This window comes from Onychomys torridus, chromosome 1, assembly GCF_903995425.1.
Source record: "Onychomys torridus chromosome 1, mOncTor1.1, whole genome shotgun sequence".
Lineage (NCBI taxonomy): Eukaryota > Metazoa > Chordata > Mammalia > Rodentia > Cricetidae > Onychomys > Onychomys torridus.
This window is the reverse complement of record NC_050443.1, coordinates 25706945-25727126: the sequence shown is the minus strand read 5'-3', so window position 1 is coordinate 25727126 and position 20182 is coordinate 25706945. Positions and strand designations below refer to the sequence as shown.

The 20182-nt window shown below is 41.5% G+C and overlaps 1 non-coding gene across 1 annotated transcript; it reads left to right on the top strand.

The window, feature by feature from the left end:
* The first annotated feature begins 13935 nt into the window (after positions 1-13935).
* Trnak-cuu lies at positions 13936-14008 on the top strand. The gene has a single exon. It is a non-coding gene; the product is annotated as a tRNA-Lys (tRNA).
* Positions 14009-20182: the final 6174 nt, after the last annotated feature.

The following is a 20182-nucleotide window of genomic DNA, read 5'->3' as shown; positions in this document are numbered from 1 at the left end:
ACAGGAGGAACTGAGAATAACCAAATTCCTGACCAGGCCAAGCAAGCATTGTTAGACAGACAGCTTCTTCGGCCTCTTCAATTCCTAGATACTTGGGTCTTGCTACCATGTCACTCTCTGATTTAAATCTGATATGCAATGCAATGAGGTGTTTTTTTTTTCCCCTTGGGTCTAAAATCAAGTGCCACAGATACTTCTCTGTGGTGGTATTGTGTTCCCCAAAATATTGTGCACTCTAATAAACTTATCTGGGGTCAGAGTACAGAACAGCCATTAGATAGACATAGAGGCCAGAAAATGGTGGCACACACGTCTTTAATCCTATCACTTGGGAGGCAGAGATCCATTTGGATCTCTGTGAGTTTAAAGCCACACTGGAAATAGCCAGGCATGGTGACTTACGCCTTTAATCTCAGGAAGTGATGTCAGAAAGCAGAAAGGTATATAAGGTGTGAGGACCAGGAACTAGAAGCTTTTGGCTTGGTTAAGTTCTTAGACTTTTAGCCACAGTTCAGCTGAGACCCATTCAGATGAGGACACAGAGGCTTCCAGTCTGAGGAAACAGGATCAGCTGAGGAACTGTTGAGGTGAGAAAGCTGTGGCTTGTTCTGCTTCTCTGATCTTCTAGCATTCACCCCAATACTTGGCTCAGGTTTCATTTTATTAATAAGACCTATTAAGATTCCTGCTACACTTCTCCAGGGAATGGAAGAAAGCATATGTGCATAGAGATCTTCCACTGTCTGTAGCAGAAGGAACTATTTCTAGGAGTAGCCATAGACCTCCTGTTTGACAAACATGATTGCTTCCCCATCCCTGAGACCACTCTGAAAAGGGCCATGAAGACATGTCCATCTACTCATATCTGCCTCTCATGCCATCATGAATGGGTACATAAGGAGGTCTCTGATAGGCCCATGGAATCAACGAGTGACCAGTCCACAACTCCAGGCTCTGTTCTGTAGCCAAGAAATGGCCACACATCTCCAATATGGATGATTCTTAGCCCAGATAGTGAGTGCTTTAGATCAGGCAGACTAGAATACCAGTTAGGTTAACAAGCCCTCCCCTCATCCCTTACTAATATCCCTAGGGCACAAGCTTCTTTCTGTCATGGGCTTATGTGGTTGAACACTTGGTACCTAGCTTGTGCTTTCTGAAAGGCTGTAGAACCTTTCGGATGTGGGGCCTGACTTAAGGAAGTAGAGTGCTGGGATAGATGTTTAAGGTTGTATTTATCTCTGGTCCTGGCCTCATTTCTCTGCTTCCTGGTCCACCCAAATATAAGAAGCAGTGTGACTGGAGCCACCCAGCTGCCATACCTTCCCTGCAGTGAGTGACAGTATTCCTTGAACTGTGAGCCAAAATGAACCTTCCTGCTTTAAGTTGCTTCATCATGTATTTTGTTATAAGAACAAGAAATATAACACAGTAAACATGTCTACTGTCTTGATAGCAAACACAGTCAGGTAATTCAGACTACTGTGGTCATGTGGAACTTTGAGTAAGAAATTGATACTAATTTCAAGCAATATATAATTAACACACATCTGGTTCCCACCTACTACAGGATGCCCAGAAAACACTTGCTTAGTATCTGGTATCTCTGGGGAGTCTTTTAAAAATATTTATTTTTAATATTTTTAACTATGTATAGGTAGGTGTGGTTGTGTAAATGCAGAGACCAGAGGCATTGGATCCCTGGAACTAGAGGTAGGGAAGGTTGTGAGCTGCCTGACATGGGTATTGAGAACCAAATTGGGTCCTTTGGAAGAGCAGCAAGTGCTCTTCATGACTGAGCCCTCTCTGGGGAGTCTTCCATTTCTCTCTATGGAGTGATTGACACATCTTGGTATTGTATTCCTTGTGGCTGTTTCTTCCTTAGTAACTGCACTGATGTAGTCACAAGGCATCACCTCTTTTCTTTGAGTTCTAAGCTCACTATTAAGTGACAGTGGCATGTAGTAAATTTTCAGAAAGATGTGGGAATGACTGTCAAAGTTTGTTCTAGCAAATGATGCAAGCTAGAGACACCTAGGAAAAGGAAACTTCACTAGAGGCATTATATCCATCAGATTGGCCTGTGGCATGTATATGAGGTATTTTCTTGATTCATGTGGGAGGGAGGGCTCACTTTATTCCAGGTGATGCCAGCCCTGGGCAGGTAGGCCTGGGGTGTATGAAAATTAAGTGGAGCAAGGCATTAAGCAGCACTCCTCACAGTCTCTGCTTCAGTTCCTGCCTTGATTCTCTCAGTGATAGGCTCTAAACTAAATAAACCCCCTTTCCACGAGTTTCTTTTGGTCCTAGTGTTTATCACTGTTAACTAGAACATGACATAATAGCTTTAAGTGTAGCACACAGACTTTTGTATACGTCTCAGGATAGTGACAGAGGAACATCACAATCCAGACTTGTCACAGTGTGTTCTTAGAGCCTATTGCATATTAGAGACAAAATGGATGATGCTCCTCCCAGCAGGCAGATATGGCTGTGGACATTCATGGTTTTTAAATAGGAGCCAATTGTCTTCCTTAAACAGAGGGAAAAATTGCTATCAGTGGTGACACTCAGGACTGTGGTTTCAAACCAGCTGCTTGTCGGGGTCTGGCTCACAGATGCATTTTTTTTTTTTTTTTTTTTTTTTTTTTACTCACAATGATTTTTTTAAAATAATAATATGCTCACATTAAATTCAGTGGTCATCACCTCTAAATCATTAGATCTTCCTAAACCCTTTAAAAGTCACCTTAATCTGGTGGCATTGAAGACATACATCCTTACAAGGTAAGGTCTGACTGGTACTGCCTCCTGCCAATGGAGCATTCTGGTTTCCCATGACTCCATGAGTCCCAAAGTAGCTCTTCTGCATGTCTGGCTGATGTTTGCAAGTACACATTTGCCTCTCAGTCCTGAACAATCAAGAAGAGCCATCAGTTTTTAAACACTATTACTTTATTTATATTTTATGTGTATGAGTGTTTGCCTGTATGTATGTCTGTATACTATGCTCGTACAGAGCTTGCAGAGGCCAGAAAAGGAGGTCGGATTCCTAGAACTGAAGTTGCAGGTGTTTGTGAGACACTAGTTGGGTGCTGGGAACTGAACCTGAGTCCTCTGAAAGAACAGCGAGTGCTCTTAGCCTCTAAGACATCTATCTAGTCCCCATCATTGGGTTTTGAGAGCAACACAGTAGTGAGTGGGTGTTACTCCATCTTTAGGGGCTTTGGCATCACTCATTTCATTCTGGGAAAATGACTATCAACCTACAGATTGTTTGCCTAAAAAGGTTTACAAAAGTGCTGTGAACTCTTTAGAGGTTAATGATAGTCAAAGTGCTAGGTTTCAATTCTTGTTACTTCAAAGTCCATGGAACATCTGTCTTAGTCTCCCTTGTCTTTTATGTTTGAAACTAGATACTATTCTAACATAGACTTTTTAGTGCCACAGAACTGACTTGTGGATGGAGTTAACAGTTTTCTCTGATTTGATGCCCAGATACATGCTAAGTTTAATTTTTTGGGAGCAGAAGCCAAGTCTGGGGTGTGATTGTTTTGTATTTTAGGGGTCTCCCCTGCTTTTCTCAGGCCTTTCATCTTATGTCTTGCTAATTGCTGCACTGCAGTTTTCAGGGTAGATTTCATATTAGGAACTCTGAGGTGAGTGCTGCACATGGAGACAGTGGGTCATTCCTGGGAAGTCAGGGTTATAGGATGGACCCACAGGGACAGCTTTAAGAGTGTGGGTATTTCACAGCTACCTCAGTATCTCAACTGCCAGTTGCTTTGACAAGAGCACCTTATGACAAGTTTGCAAAGCCAGTTTATCGTTTATTCACCTACAGACCAAGATGCCCATAATTCAGTTTCCTCCACAGTCAAACTGAGGCAGTGGCTTTTTTGGGAATGCCAAAGTGAAGCTCCATTGGAGACTGATGTCAAACATCTTGATGGGTAACTGCTACCCAAGGATGACACTTCTGGGTCTCTGATATTTAAAATAGATGTTCCTCCCACCCAGTGCTTATGAGTGGGCTTGGATTCGGGTTGCTTCCCAAGCTTTTGCATGAATGTCCTAAATTATTATGAATTTCAACCCCCATCCAAACTGGTGACTTATTCTTAAGCTTGTTTGCTAGAATATAGCATTCTGGGGCCAGAATATCCACATTACTGGCAAAAGCATGTGGGTTCTCTCTTATAGACCTACCACAGCCACCTCTTTGCAAGGTGTCACATAGAGAGCAGCCAAAGCCAGACTTCAAACCTTGAGTCATTGCCCAAGGAAAGTGTCTAGTCTTTCAGCTGAATTTCTTGAAGTTTCTCTTTGATTTCCATGAACTTTTCTGGGGATCGATAAGCAAGAAGATCTGCCCTGAATTACAACGTTGATCACTTCATGCTTCTCCAGGGCAGAGCCTGGCCTTCCTCTGAATTCACAGCCAGCCCAACTCCCAGCACAATGCCTGGCATCCCCTCACTGTACTCTCTGCTGTTGTAGACATTCACCACAATTATTGTTTTTCACAGCTCCTGATTTCCAGTTTGCCAAGGCTTGGAAGTTAAGAACCCAACTTTAAATAATTAGTGAGAATAGGCTGGCTAGCTTCTTGTGAGACTTATCTGTCACAGTCATGTCCTGCATTCATCTGGGTACTTGAATTTCCTAGACAGACATTAGTAAAAGTGATGTTCTTTTTTTTCTGTATTTTGTTTTTTATATCAACATCAATACTTTCTTTGCCAGGCTTAGAACCCTAGGTTTTTGGGGTCCATGAGCTGACAAGAGGTACAATTCTAATCCTAAATCAAATGATATATTAACTAGCAAAGCCATGGAAGAAAATCTGGGTGTGTTGTTGCCTACCTCATGAGCTTGCTTCATTTATCTATCTATCTATCTATCTATCTATCTATCTATCTATCTATCTATCTATCTATCAATTTATTAATTACATACCTATCTTTTTGAGATAGGGTCTCACCAAGTAGTCTTGGCTGTCCTAGAGCTCACTAAGCAAGCCAGGCTAGCCTCAATTCACAGGAATTTGCCTATGTCTGCCTCCCAAGTGCTGTAACTAAAGAATGCACCACCACATTCTACCCTTACGGGCTTCTTTAAAATTTTTGTTTGTTTATTTGTATCTTACATGCATGTGTACCTGCATGCATGTATATGTACCATATGCCCATGGAGGAGTAAAGATGGTATCAGAGACTCTGGAACTAGAATTACAGATGCTTGTGTGGTAACTGGTGTGAGGACTGGAAATCAAATCCACTTGGAGCAATAGCTCCAAGCCCTTCACAACCTTCTAGAACCATCATTTATCTTCTGTAAATGAGAGATTTTCATAAAGAGGAACTGTAGTTCCCTCCTTACTTGTGGGGGTTATATTCCAATATCCCCACCATAACTTGGAACTGCAAATAGCCCTGCACTAGACACACTCTTTTCCATGGACATACCTCACATGGAATTTTTTAGGCATGCTAAGAAATCAACAAGAAGCAATAATAAAATAATTGTGACAGTACACTGTGGTTAAAATGTATGTAAATGTGATCTCTCTCCTCCTGCCCTTCCCACATACGGTAAGCATTTGAGAGCTTCCTTTGGTGTATTTGATTTGGGAGAACATAATCTTACACTCTGGAGTAGACCTTCATTAATTAAATAAAACCAGAGGAACTTTCTCATGAGTGCCTGTTATGATTTGTATATGAAGCATTCTGCACAGGTTCATGTGTTGACCATTTGGTCCCAAGGTGACACTGTTGTGTTGGAACTTCAGAGAGTATGGCTTAGATGGAGACAAAGATTACAGAGGGAAGGCCTTTGAAGGTCATCTATGTGGTCTCCAGTTCCTTCCCCTTTCTCTGTTTCCTGCCTATCTTGAGTTGAAGAATCTCTTCTGTCTCATGATCTCACCACTATGATATTTCACCCAAGGCACAGAGCTAAGTAACCATGGACAGAGTTTTTTGAAACCACAAGAAAGTAGATACTTTCCTTTTTAAGTTGTTCTTGTGGGCATTTTGACACAGGAACAAGAAAGGTAAGTAGCATGACTCTGTTACACCATGACAGTCACTTTGATCATTGAGACAGCTACCAAATGACCACCAGATGGGTAGCATATATAGTCTGTATACTTTAGATAAAGTTCACTTCAAGGACAGGACGAGTAGGATGTTGTGGTATTTCATCACAGTACTCAGAATGCTGAGTACATGAAATACAGTAAAAACATATGAACTTGTTTGTTGTTGTTGTTTTAGAATTTCCCATTTAGTCTTTACAGGCTATAGTTGACCTTATGAACTGAAACTATGGAAACAGAAATCAAGGACAGGGGGAATAGTGTTTTCTCCACATGAAGAACACAGGCTTGGGCTCTCTTCCCCAGGTCTGCTCCTTCACTCATCTTCTTGGTAACATGAGCAGTGGAGGATGAGTGGCCTGAATAGTTGAAGGGCCTGAGCATTGTTCTCTGAATCCTGCTTTCTCTGTGCTTCGAATGGCGGGAGGAAGGCAGCAAGTAGGTTGGGGAGAAGAATGGGAGGTATGCCTTCCCATCTTGGTTACCCCATTGACTTTGTCTACAAGGTGGGCAATAAGCAAGCAGGGTCTCAACTTCACTTTTACTTCACAGTGTGGAGTGTGCTCAGTGATACTTCTTCTGAGAGGATATTCCTTTTACTTTAAATTTTTTTATTGCCTCAAAATTTCATACCTGCTTAAAATGTATTTTGATAAATCCATTCCCATTCCTTCTCCAATTCTTCCCCTATGCCCTCCCTCAAGACTATTCCCACACAAATTTATGTGCTCTATTTTTCAGAGTCACTGAGTCATGCTGTATATGCGTGGGTGTAGGACAACATGGGTTACCTCTTTCTGAGCTGTTCGTCAGTGGGATCCCATGGACTCCCCTCCTCAAACACTACAGAATTTTGTCATAGCTCTTGGTCACCCCCCACCCCCAGAACTTGATGGTAAGATACTGCTGCTGAATATGCCACATACTTGAGTCCTAGGACATGGAGAAATCAAGCTTGTACTTCATCATAGAAACTATCTCTTCTGGCTAGTTTTCACGGTGCTTCAAAGTTCTATGAGCACTGCCAGGGGAGAAAAATGGCCAGCAGTCTTAATCAACTGTGAACTTTGCAAACAGCATTAATAATTGGCCTTGCAAGACATGCCAACAGGTACAATAATGTCATGGGTGTCATATAGGTAACCAGCCACTTTCTGATTAGAAACTGACAGTATTTGTCATGTTGCTTTGGATGAGTAAGAAGCCAATCCTATTTACCACTCCTGTGGTATTGGCTTGACCCAACTTGCTTTTCTCTGAAAGGCTTTGTTCAAAACAGGAATCTTGCTCTTCCATGAGGAGAGGTTGACACTGTCGCCCTGTATAAGAATCTGTCTGTGTTATTTATTCATTCACTTTATCCCCATACCCTGTGCCCATCAACAACCATTTTGATATGTTAACACATACTTGTGTTTTGTGTTCCACTGGGTTTTTGCAAATATGTATATAATCTTGATTTATATGCATGAAACTTAATGTTATGGAAATGCTATTGGTTGAGATAGCATCATCTTGTTTGAATTTTTTCTCACTTGGCACTCTTTTGAATACCCATGCATGTTGGTATGTGCATCTCTAGTCTGTCTCTTCCAATTGATTCATAGTGGGGGAGGGTTTGTGGCTTGCATTAACCATATTTCATTTATCCACTTACTGGTGGAAAAATGGTGGGTAACTGGTTGGTAATTCAGTAGCTTCCACCTCATCCTATGCATACTAAAATAAACCACTGTGAGCATGTCTACTTCTAGCCAAGTATAAAACTGTGGGGGACACATACCCTGTAGCCAATGCCTATATTAAAGTTGACCAAGCTATATGGTTATTCTGCCAGGTTTCTGTACTGGTCACATGCCCATAACAGAGAGTTATTATCTCACATTCATTCCAACATTTGGAATTATACTGTTTTCCCAGTCAGCCAGTCTAATATGCATAAATGATACCTCATTATTGTGTTAATTTGTATTTCTGTATTTCTTATTTTAAGCATCTCATCATTGTGCTTGTTAGCTTTAGAATTATCTCATCTATATCTTGCTAATAATACTCTTGACCATTTTTTCTCCATTGGATTGACATTTCTTCCTTGTGGTTATGCAGAAATTTCTTATGCATTCTGGAAACAGTAGGGGCTTGTTTTAAGTATTGCAAATATTTTCTCTTGTATCATCTAGTAATTTTGTTTATTGTCTTTTGAACAAGAATCTTTTAGCTCAATATAATAAAATTAATCCCTTTTTGATGCCTTATGGTACTTGTCTCTGAAGTTGATTTAAAAGACTGTGGCCAATGTTCTGACACAGAACACAGAGAGGGTCCTTGTAAGGATAGAGAGGGACAGGGTATATCAGAAATTATCTGCAAATGATGTGATTGTATATCCAGAATAACCAATTAAGTTAACATATAATATTAGAGGCCAGGCTGTGGTGGCGCACGCCTTTAATCCCAGCACTCGGGAGGCAGAGCCAGGTGGATCTCTGTCAGTTCGAGGCCAGCCTGGGCTACAGAGTGAGTTCTAGGAAAGGCACAAAGCTACACAGAGAAACCCTGTCTTGAAAAACCAAAATAATAATAATAATAATAATAATAATAATAATAATAATAATAGAGCTAACAAGAAACTTCATTGAGATTTCTGGATGCCAAATCAACATTAAAATAGTCACCCCAGCAATAACCAATTCAAAAATAAAACATAAAAATGTGTTTGTCCACAGAAGACAGCTTATGCTGGAGAGGATGTGGAGCAAGGGGAACTCTCCTCCACTGCTGGTGGGAATGCAAGCTTGTACAGCCACTTTAGAAATCAATATGATGCTTCCTTAGAAAATTGGGAATCCATCTCCCCCAAGACCCAGCTATACCACTCTTGGGCATATACCCAAGGAATACTCAATTATACCACAAGGGCATTTGCTCAGCTATGTTCATATCAGCATTGTTTGTAATAGCCAGGACCTGGAAACAACCTAGATGCCCTTCAACTGAAGAATGGATAAAGAAAATATGGTACATATACACAATGGAGTACTACTCAGCAGAGAAAAACAATGACATCATAAGGTTTGCAGGCAAATGGATGGATCTAGAAAAAATGATCCTGAGTGAGGTAACCCAGACTCAGAAAGACAAACATGGTATGTACTCACTCATAGGAGGATACTAGATGTAAAACAAAGATGACTAGACTGCTACACAACTCCAGGGAGGCTATCTAGAAAATGGGACCCTAGGAAAGACACAGAGATCACTCAATGACAGAGAAATGGATGAGATCTACATGAACAACCTGGATGACAGTGGGAGAAATGAAGGACAAGGTTTGAGGGAAAGAAAGCTTAGGGGAGCAGGAGATCCCAGCTGGATCAAGAACAGAAAGGGAGAACAAGGAATAACAGACCATGATAAATGAAGACCACATGAGAACAGGAATAGGCAGAGTGCTGGAGAGGTTCCCTGAAATCCACAATGATACATCCTCTGTAGACTGCTGTCAATGGTCGAGAGAAAGCCTGATCTGACCTAGTCTGGTGATCAGATGGCCAAACACCCTAACATTCGAGCTGGAACTCTCATCCATGGAAGTGGATGCAGAGATCCTCGGCCAGGCCCCAGGTGGAGCTCCAGGTGTCCAATTGTTGAGAAAGAGGAGGGACTGTAAGAGTGTGAATTGTTGAGCCCAAGATTAGAAAAAGCACAGGGACAAATAGCCAAATGAATGGAAGCACATGAATAATGAACCAAAGGCTGTGGAGCCCCCAGCTGGAACAGGCCCTCTGGGTAAGTGAGACAATTGAATAGCTGGAACTGTTCGGGAAGCATCCAGGCTGTGGGACCTGGACCTGTCCTTAGTGCATGAGCTGGCTGTTTGGAACCTTGGGCTTAAACAGGGACACTTTGCTCAGCCTGGAAGGAGGGGACTGGACCTGCCTGTATTGTATCCACCAGGTTTAAATGAATCCCAGGGGAGTCTTGGCCCTGGAGGAGATGGGAATGGAGGGGAGGGAATGGGGGAAGGTGGAGGTGGGGGGAGGAGGGGGGAGGACAGGGGAACCCATGGCTGATGTGTAAAATTAAAACACAAATATAATAATAATAATAATAATAATAATAATAATAATAATAATAATAAAATGTGTTTGTCCACTCAGACAATGCATTTCACCTTTTCTGTTTTATTTACACAAGAGAATTGGTCTTCTACCATGGAACATTTCACAAACACATAGTATCTGTTATGGTATGGATACAAAGTGTACCCCTAGAAGGCTCACCTACTATTTGAAGAGTGTTTTAGTTCGTTTTCTTTTGTTGTGACAAAAAAACCTGACCAAATATAGCTTGGGGTGTCTTATTTCATCTTACAGCTTATAGTCCATCAAGTCCGGGCAAGAACTCAAGACAGAAATTAAAGCAGAGGTCATGAACAAATGCTCCTGGCTTGCTCCCCATGGCTTTCTCAGCTTGCTTTTCTTTTTCTTTTTCTCTTCTTTTCTTTTCTTGTCTACTTTTCTCTCCTTCCCTCCCTCCCTCCCTTCTCTCTCTCCCTCTCCTTTCCTTCCTTCCTCCCTTCTTTCTTTCTTTCTTTCTTTCTTTCTTTCTTTCTTTCTTTCTTTCTCTCTCTGTTTCTTTCTTCTTTCTTCTCTCTCTCTCTCTCTCTCTCTCTCTCTCTCTCTCTCTCTTTTTCTTGCAATCCAGGACCACCTGCCCAGAGGTGGCACTGTCTATAGTCCTTAGTGAAGAAAATACCCCACCACATTTGCCAAACTAATGGAGGCATGTTCTCAACTTAGATTACCTTTCCCAGATGATGCTAGTTTGTGTTAATTTGACAAAACATTAACCAGCACAAGGAGATTCTGAGAATTGTAGGAGGTGGGGACTAGTTCGATAAAGTAGGTCACTGCGGGCAGATCCTTGGGATAATCTTACTTCTGGAATATTCTCTTTCTTTCTCTCTCTTCCTCCAATCCTCCCCAGTCTCCACCTTCATGCTTCTTACATGTCCATACGACATGAGGAAGTTTCTTTCCCACAAAGTCCTAGAATCATGATAGAGTATCTGTGGACTGTATCCTGTGAATCCTGTGAGCCAAAACAAAGCTTTCTTTATTGAAGTTCTTCTCAGGTATGTTGTTGTAGTAACAGGAAATGTCTACTAGCATAGCATTCTAGCAGGGAACTACTACAAGAAAAGAGAAGGGACCAGAGTGTAGTCTGAAGGTTTTTTAGTCCTGCCAGGCCCTCACAGTCCCATGGCCTGCTTATCAAATAATTACTCAGAAGCTTATATTAATTATAACTGATGGGCAATTAGCTCAGGCTTATTACTGACTAGCTATTACAGTTAAATTAACCCATAATTCTTATCCATGTTTAACCAGGTGGCTAGGTACCTTTCTCAGGTCTGCCTTGACATCTTGCTTCCTCTGTGTCTGGCTGCTGGCTGGTGACTGCTCACTCAGCCCTTCCTCTTTCCAGAATTCTCTTCATCTGCTCACCCTGCCCATACTTGCTGCCTGGCTACTGGCCAATCAGTGTTTTATTTATCAACCAATCAGAGCAACACATATTCACAGAGTACAGAATGACATTCCACAGCACCCTACAGGATGGAAAGACATGAAGGTGAGAAGTCTTCAAGATATCTTGGGTCTAGAGATTCAGTGGTACACAGCAAGATTGAAGTGAGGGGAGATTGCATGTGATCTACTTTGCTTTCTCACTTAATGGGTCTTCAGTACATACTGACAAATGGATGTAGCATGTTTACGAAGGGCTTTATGACCATTTGTCTAGAACTTTCCATGAAATCCCATGGGAAAGCCTTATGAATATAGAATTGGTTTGGGGAGATGATCAGGAAAGCAATGTAAGATATTTATCACTCTCAGAAATAGGATTCAAAAGCAATTTGGAAGGTGGTGGTAAACACTTTTATCCTAAGGACTCCTAGAGAGCCTCCATTCAGGACATAATAGTTATTGTGCTAAAATATACATAACAAAATCTACTGCTTAGGTCATTTTAAGTGTACACTTCAGTGGCATGATTATCACCATCCATCTCTAGAACTTTCCGTCATCATCTCAGACTGAGATTCTTTACTCACTGGAGAGCTACTCCTCATTTTCTCTACCACCCTTCGGTAATTGTTGTTCTTCTGTTTCTTCATTTGGGAAAGGTGTCTCACTCTGCATCTCAGACTGACTTCATGCTCACAATTCACCCACGTCAGCTTGCTGAGTGAAGAGATGCCAGGCACGTGCCTGGCACAGTTCTAGTTCCTGTCTCTATGAAGCCAAATCCTCTTAGTATCAGTGGCATCATGCAGCATTTATGCTTTTCCTTACGGCCTATTTCACTTGCTGTCAAGCTTCATTCACATTCTAGTATGTGTCAGGACATGTTCTTGTGTGAGGAATGTATCACATTGTCTGTATGAACTACATTGACTTGCCCACTGATTCATTGGTGGACATTTAGATCATATCACACACACACACACACACACACACACACACACACACACACACACACACACCACTTAAGCCATACTTCTTGCACATATACTCTGTGCCACTAATAGGCATATGTAACTATTGCTTCTGGATTTCTCAGGATCTGCTTAGAGACTGAGTCGAAAGCTCTGGTTTCATATGACAAAGAAGGGTGCCTACAAGGGAATCCACACAAGGAGGTAACTCTACTCTCCCTAAGATGGAAGCATGGCAGGAATACAGTCCTGCTGCAAGATAAGTAGCTCATTAGGCATGCCATGCTGGTTGGTGTTTTGGGCAGGGATAACATCTGCATGCACATGACCAGGAATTACTAAGTGGTTAAGTGTGACTGAAGTGTGGGTTGTATGTTCACGGTGGTTTGTGTGTAGACTGTGTGTTCCCAGAAGGCTGTACCCTGGTGAAATGGGTAAAAGATCAAGCTAAAAAATTAAGCTGAGGACAACATTTAAGTGGCTGTTTCTTAAGATCACAGGAAACTGCTTAAAACCTGAAATAAATATTCTTTTCTCATGCACAAAGATGTGTAGTATACCTCCTGAGGTGCATATGGTTTTGTGACTTATTGATACTTATGCAAATATGCTTTTTTGATATCTGTGTATAGAAGGTTCCCTATTGTTTATGGTCCTTATACCTCCTGGTATTGTGTAGTTAGAGTTTTCCTGCCTGGCCCAGTCAGGACAAATCTCTCTTACCTGCCAGTCTCACAGTCACTCAGACCCAACCAAAAAAGCACACAGAAACTTATATTGCTTACAAACTGTATGGTCGTGGCAGGCTTCTTGTTATCTACTTCTTCTATCTTAAATTAACCCATTTCTGTTAGTCTATACTTTGCCACATGGCTTGTGGCTTACCAGTGTCTTTACATCTTGGTTTTCATGGCAGCGGCTGGCAGTGTCTCTCTCCAACCTTCTACTTCCCAGAATTCTCTACTCTCTTGTCCCGCCTGTACTTCCTGCCTGGCCACTGGCCAATCAGAACTTTATTTACACAGAGTGATATCCACGGCACTTCCCCTTTTCTTTTTTTTTTTTTTTTTTTAAGGAAGGTTTTAACTTTTACATAGTACAATTACATATAACAAAACAATTATCAACCGAGAATTACAGTTACAATATTAAAGAAGATATCCTATCTACCTTATATTTGTGAGTCTAAGGTTTTATATCTAACTTATCTTTTATCATAACTGAGGAAATTATAACTATCTAGTCTTCAACCACATCAAAGACCTCAGAAGGATATAATATTACCTGAGAACTGGGAAAAGGATGCCAAGCATTTTTCGGGAGTCTTGCCCGGCTAGCTCAGTCGGTAGAGCATGAGACTCTTAATCTCAGGGTCGTGGGTTCAGGCCCCACGTTGGGCGCCGGATATTGGTGAAATTATTAAGGCCACTCCACGTAGTTAAAAGGGAGGTTTATTTTGTGGGCTAACTTACAAATGAAGGGGTAGGTTGCAGGGTCTGGCAAAGGTATAGTGCAGTCCGGCGGTGTTCTCTGGAGAACTCTGCTCCGTCTCCCTCCAGTGTCCAGGGTCCGGGAACCAAGCGTGAGACCTCTTCCCAATCCTTGGTCTTCTGCTTCCTCCTCCACCCTGCCTTGTGGGCGTGACCATTACCGAAGCCTCAATGGGGCTTGGAACTTCCAGGCCAATGCTGGGATGGCTATGTGTTTTTTGCTTGACATTGCACTTATTGTAATTCCAACTTATCTAGGTCATTATCCCTCATTACTCCTGGACAATATTTGATAACCATCTCTTTGTATATAGTCTTGTATTAGGTTAGAACTTTCTTATTTAGACAAAAGGGGGAGATGTAGTGGATAGCCCACAAAATAAACCTCCCTTTTAACTATGTGGAATGGCCTTAATAATTTCACCAATAGTGTTGTGTTTATGGATGTACTAGAGTCTACTTAACCAGTTCCCTGTTGGGGGATGTTTGGCTGGTTTACCAGTCTGGTTCTTACCAGCAATTAATGAACATGCTTATTGAGACATGGCTTCACGTGAGTACAAGTGTAACTAGAGGATAAATTCCCCGTTGCATAATTGACAGGTCAAAGGGTATATGCATATGTAATTTTGATCGATAGTGCTGACTTGGCCTCCTAGGGTTACACCAACTTGTAGTCTCCATCAGCAAATCTACAAGGTCCGTTTTTGCATTGCCTTGAGGTGTCATCAAACTTGGATTTTTCTGTTTCAGTGGGTGAAAATGGCATCATAAGATAGTTGTAGTTTGGAGATTTCTCATCACAGCCAAGTTGGGGTCTTATATTTCCTACCTGAACATTCTTGCCAACCTCCCCACTTTCAACTTGGTCTTGGCTTTTTTTAAAATAAATTTTGAAGAAATCTTCACTATCTGTTTTATTGTTTTGAGCCTTTAAAATATCAGGTATTGCTGAATTTTAGCAAGCACTTTTTGCCTTATATCTGAGATAATAAGATGATTCTTCTTAAACCCAGTTGTTTATATTTATTGGATTTTTGTATAATTTCACCAAGTTTGAGTTTCTGAAATAAAACCTTATTTTTATTGTTCATCATTTTTAATGGTTTGATATGCACAGTTGCTAATATTTCATATTGACTTTTACATCAACATGCGTAACACTATTAAGCTTCATTTTTTTAGACGTCTGTGTCCAATTTCTGCCAGCTTGTGCATAATGTTATATTTGCCTCAATGAAAGATTTTGTAATTGCTCTTTTTTTTTCTAGGTGCCTTAGACAACGTTATTGAGTCAGGCAAATTCGTGCGAATCATGACACCCTGGAGTTAGACTTGCGTGTACCTGCTACTTAGGTTCTCCTGCCTCCCATAAAGAAATCCCTTGTGGCATTCCAGATTTTTCTTTAAGCCTATGTTGGGGACAGAGCCAAGGGCCTTCCATGCCCATGCCAGGCATGCAGCACACCCCTATTTGAGGCACACAATGCACCCTTATTTGAGGCACACAGCACATCCCTATGCCAGGCATGCAGCACACCCCTATGCTAGGCACACAGTGTACCCCTATGCTAGGCACACAGTGCACCCCCACTCTGGAGATCAGATCAAATTTCTCTGTGCCTCCTTCTAACCCATTTGACTTCTTCTCACTCCTGTTCAATCTCCAACATTTTGAGCTAAGATGCCTGATTCATTTTTGTTTGTGTGACCACTTTTTGTATGAGCAGAAATCTTCCCTGTAGCATGAATCTTAAAGAGTTCTTTTTAATGAAACCAAACCCGAGGCCAGTTATTGGGGTGATTGCTGGAAGATCAGAGAAGCAGAACAAGCCACAGTTTTCTCACCTCAACAGTTCCTCAGCTGGTCTTGTTTCCTCAGACTGGAAGCTTCTGAGTCTTCCTCCACATGAATCTCAGCTGAACTGTGTTGCTCCAAAGCTTAACTAACTACATGCTTTTTCCTCCTTAGTTCCTGGTCCTCACACCTTATATACCTTTTTCTTTCTGCCCCCACTCCCTGGGACTAAAGGGGTGGGACACCATGCTTAGCTGTTTCTAAAGTGGCCTTGAACTCAGAGATCTGGCTAGCTCTATCTCCCAAATGCTGGGATTAAAGGTGTGTACCACCACCGCCCAACTTCTGCTATGGCTTACTCTTCCCATTTTCTAGCCACCATTTCTGGCTCTGTTCTAGTGGCTGTCTGTTCTCTGACCCCAGATATGTTTATTTCGGGGAACACACAATATTTCAGGGAACACAATACCCACCACACTTTCCACTTTTTTTCCTTGAATATATATATGGCTTTCTCTGCTTTTCAACTTTGTGTGTCTTTTCTGATTAGCAGTTTTACTATTGTTTTCTTGAAATTTCTTAAAATGTATATTGTTTTCTCCATCAACATAGCAGTACACATAGAAATATTTAAAATTTTTCAGAGAGGATAGGCCTTTTGTTTTTTATTTCATTTGCTTCTATTTTCATTATACTATAATCGGAACAATCTAGTTCTTCAAACAATTAACTAAAAGGAGGCCATGAAGATGAAAGTGAGTGAGAGGAAAGTACATGGGGAGGTTCTGAGGGAGGAAGGAAGAAGGGGAAATGATGTAATTATAATCTCAAAAATATTTTAAATTGTTGACATTCCTTTGTGTCTTTTTAAGCATTTTAAAATCCTTTGACAATTTCATCCATGGATACAAAATATTATGATCTTATCAACTCTCAACTCCCAGTCCCCAGACTCCTTTGTTTAAAAAAAAATGCATGAAAGTTACTTTGTGGTTTTGAAAAAAATTATTGTGATATCTCTGTAACCTACAATGTTATCAATTTTTTGATAAATGTTTTGTGGACATTTGTGAGGAAAATACATGATATTTTCCCAGGGTATATAATCTGTGTGTCTCAGTGCAGTCTGACCTGTTTAATTGTGTGACACACTAGGCCTTATCTTCCTGTCCTCTTGGTCTGTCAGGGCCTGAGCCGTGGCTGTCTCCTGTTCCTGCTGCTGATGTTGGCTCCGCTTGAGTCCTCAGTCACATGTGTCTTCCACTACACTTCCTCCTTCCCCACACCCCTCCTCTTCTCACTCCCCGCCCCCCTTCTCCTCTGCCTCCATTACTGATGCCGAGTCATCAATGTGCAGGACTCAGAATTCTCACAACATCCCTGGGAGCCTCAGCCTTACACATTAGAGGACATCCTTCTCCCTAAGTATGGTGGAACACACCTGTAATTCCAGTATGTGGGAGGTAGGAGGTAGAAGGTAGAAGGATCAGGGGTTCAAGGTCCTCCTGGGCTACCTAGCAAGTCTGAAGCCAGTTTGAGCTATGGGAGACATGGTTTCTTAAAAACAAACAATAGATAAATGATTAAAAAAAAAAAAAAGCCCCTTTCGCTGCCTCCATCATGCTGCTTTTCTGATCTATTATACTAGATATTGAGTGTTCAGCCTCTAACCCCTTCACATTCATGATCTGGCATGCCTGAGGATGTCCTTGCATACTCAATTTCTCTGGCCAGTAGGGCCTTACACATCTGCAGAGTTGAGGCCTGGCTTTGCTTTGTGGGCTGGCCATCTCTCTCATTTGTGTCTTTACTGTGACACCATTTCCTCTTGTTCTGAGATGTCACAGTGTGTTAGACTTTGCTTCAGAAGTTTTGTTTATTTATTTATTTACTTGAGACAGGCCTCACTGGCTGGTCTCAAACTCACAGAAATCTTCCTGCCTCTGCCTCTAGAATGTTGGGATAAAAGGCGTGTGCCCCTAGGCCCAGCCTTGCTTTGTTGTTCTCAAATTCCTCTCCTGTGTGATCAATTTGATTCTCCCATTGTATAAAAAAGCTTGTGTCATGTATCCGTCATAATTGCTCTAATTATAAGTTCACAGGCGTCTTTAGCACTTACTCCTTTAGATTTTATCTTCTTCCTTCCTTAGTGACTGATGACACAATTTCTGTGTCCCTCTCCTTCCTTTCTCTGGCTTTCTTTTCAACCACGTGATTTTGATTTTAATCTGTCATGTTAGTAGATTTCCCAGTGGGGTGTGTGTGTGTGTGTGTGTGTGTGTGTGTGTGTGTGTGTGTGTGTGTGTGTGTGTGTGTGGTGTATGTGTAAGTAAGAGAGGGGGGAGTCTTCCTGCATATGTACTGTTTTCACATCATTTCAACTCCTCCCTTACTCCTCCAACTTCTTATGTAACCCCTTCTCAATTATTATTGTCACACACACACACACACACACACACACACAGAGAGAGAGAGAGAGAGAGAGAGAGAGAGAGAGAGAGAGAGAGAGAGAGAGAATGAGAGAGAGAGAGAAAACCTAATGAGCTTATTTAGTACTTGTATGTATATGTGTTTAGGGCTGACCAGTTGGGATTGGATAGCCTATCAGGGGCTTATCTCTGGAGATCATTGATTCTTCCTACCTCAGAATTTATTAATTGCCTGTAGTTCTTAATCTATAGATTGGGCCCTGTGATTTCTCCTATCCTAGGTGACTTGTCAACTGGTATCATTATGCAGGTCTTATTTGGGTGACCATATTGTTGATATTTCATGGGTACAACTTTCCTGTCATATACAGAAGACACATCTTGCAACAGGTGTCTAGTCCTCTGGCTTTTCCACCCTCTTTTTCCTGATCTCCCTTAAGCCTTAAATGTAGGAGTTGTGTTGAAGATGTATCACTTGGAGTTTGGCACCCTGTACCCAGATGTTATCTGTGTTTTGAATTTTTGTAATGGTTTCTGTCTGCCAAAAAAAGAAATTCCTTTGATGAGAAGTGAGAGTTAAATGTGTCTGTGGCTGCACAGGTAAGTTTTCAGAATAGAGTTAGAAATTTTGCTGGTTTTCCAGGGTCTGTGACCTCACAAGCCATGGTGTTGATTTGATTTACAGACTAACCATGAGTTCCATCCTACTGAACAGGCCTTAAGTCCAATTAGACAGTAATTTTAATTCAATTAATTAATTGATTTAGGTGGGCATGTACATGCCACAGCATGCTTGCAGAAGTCAAAGGACAACCTGCATGAATTGTCTCTCTCCTTTACTGTGTAGTTCCCAGGGATCAAACTCAGGTCATCAGTCTAGACAACAAGTGCCTTTACCTACTGAGCCATCTCGATGCCCCTGCCATCCCATGTTTGTGTCATGTATGTAATTTATCACTGCTTGATGTGTGATATGATTATCTTGTGATATTGAGGTACATGTTCTGCATGGCAGGGGTTGTCCAAAGCTGGTACTTCCTCTAAATGGATCTAGAAAATTCTGATTTATTGTCCTCATACAGTGAAAAGCTAACTATTCCCTCTCAAGCTCTGTTTTTACTGAGTGTGTCTGCTTCTCTAGAGTTGAACAATCAGCTGCGGCCTGGGGAGGGCTTGGCTTATACGTAAGTGGAGTTCAAGGTAGAAGTTCAGTGTACACAGCTGGGCTATGTGATTAAGCCCAATATAGACAACCCAGCTACATGATTGAATTGATAAATGGAAAGGGGGAGGTATGGTGACAATCCAGGCTTCTTCCTTGTACAAATTTAAGGGGGCAAATTGGTGATCTGGTTCATCATGTTGGCTTCTATGGACATCCAAGCAGTCAGTGTTCTGGCTAAGTTTGGAGCTCTGGAGATGAGGTAAGAAACAAAGATAGCCTGCTATGGATCAGGCAGTACACAAATGTTAGCTCAAATAAAATGGCCTCAGAGGAGTTCAGGTGGCAGAATTTACTTGAGAAGTCAAGTCTTTGTAATATCAAGCTCCAGCTGTACTTCCTCTAGGCCTTCCTGTATATACAACATGTTTGCTACATTGTGTTGGTGCCTTGTTATAATTTGAAGAAAAGGAAGACTATCCAATGGAATTTCCTAAGTGTTCTTGGGTAAACTGGGATAATAGGATCAGGACAAGTTTTAGTGTCTCATCTGAGACAGCTGGAGCACCAGTGGCATCCTCTGGGTCACATTGACCAATTTGTGAGTGGCAATCAAGATCGACACAGTTGCAACAAAATACACCAGTGCTTTAGAGATGTGCCTTCAGACAGTGTCTCCTCCTCCTCTAACATTT